Here is a 1,106-nt window from a genome sequence, read left to right on the forward strand (position 1 = left end):
GGGGTGCGAGCTGGAGGAGAGAGCGCCCCCCGCTTCGGGGCCCCTGTGACTTCTCTCTCCCTGCGTATAGGGCCTCCCTGGGCCTCAGGGTGCCATCGGCCCTCATGGAGAGAAGGTGAGAGACTAAATGATCTGGGAGCAGGGATGTGCCGGGGCGGGTGCCGGGATGGCCTAAATGTCTGGCTGGGACTTGGCCGTGTTTAGACCTGACCCCTTTGGTGACCCTGAACCCCCTCGCCTTCCTGCAGGGTCCTCTGGGGAAACCAGGGCTCCCCGGCATGCCTGGCTCAGACGGACTCCCGGTGAGTGGACCCACTTCTTCTTCCAAATACCCCTTGACCTTCCACCCCACCTGGTGGCCTCCAAGGGCCCTCAGTGACTCTCCGTCCGTGTGTCCCTTGCACTGGGAGGTCACCGGTGGCACCTGCCCGTGGTCAGTGGCTTCATCAGGTCACAGGGGAGTTTGGGGTGAAGTGTGGAGAGGGGTGCAGGAGGGTGACAGGGGCCAGTGGTCACATTCTCCTTCCCTCCCCCCAGGGTCACCCCGGGAAGGAAGGTCCCCCAGGCACCAAAGGAAACCAGGTGAGGTCTCCACGCCTCCTCTCAGCTTCCGAAGGGCTTTCCCCAGACCCTGGCCTGCGAAGTCCTTGGGATGTCCTTGTCCCGTCATTAACGAGGCTCTGGCTGTTTTCTTCGAGGCCACTTCCCATTTCCCAAGCCCCGAGGCCACCGCGACGACACCCCTGACCCCTTTATAGATACCTCTCTTTCTTCTTCCAGGGTCCATCTGGACCTCAGGGCCCTCTCGGGTACCCCGGACCCCGAGGTGTCAAGGTAAAGACCCCCAGGCCAGGAGATAAAGGGCTGTTTTCCGGGGAACCAGTCGGGGTCTTGGGAGCTCTGTCCTTCCAGCCCAAGCCCCGCCCTGACCTCTGTCTCTGCCCTGCCTGACTCCAGGGTGTGGACGGAATTCGCGGTCTGAAGGGTCATAAGGGTGAAAAGGTGAGCAATGTGCCCCGACTTCCCAACACCCCATTCTGCCTCCACCAGCCTCTCAGTCACCTCTTCCCCACTCCCTCCCCTCCTGCTGCCCCTGCTGCCCCCCC

The 1,106-nt window shown here is 62.8% G+C and overlaps 1 protein-coding gene and 1 long non-coding RNA gene across 2 annotated transcripts in view; both read left to right on the forward strand.

The window, feature by feature from the left end:
• The window catches only part of COL11A2 (collagen type XI alpha 2), a 61,569-nt gene that overhangs the window by 24,401 nt on the left and 36,062 nt on the right, over window positions 1-1,106 (forward strand).
• Window positions 69-1,003, forward strand: LOC102759785. The gene is made up of 5 exons (XR_435950.2): window positions 69-115; window positions 249-302; window positions 538-582; window positions 781-834; window positions 958-1,003. It is a non-coding gene; the product is annotated as an uncharacterized LOC102759785 (long non-coding RNA).

The sequence above is a fragment of the Myotis davidii genome, unplaced genomic scaffold (genome assembly GCF_000327345.1).
Source record: "Myotis davidii unplaced genomic scaffold, ASM32734v1 scaffold4, whole genome shotgun sequence".
Lineage (NCBI taxonomy): Eukaryota > Metazoa > Chordata > Mammalia > Chiroptera > Vespertilionidae > Myotis > Myotis davidii.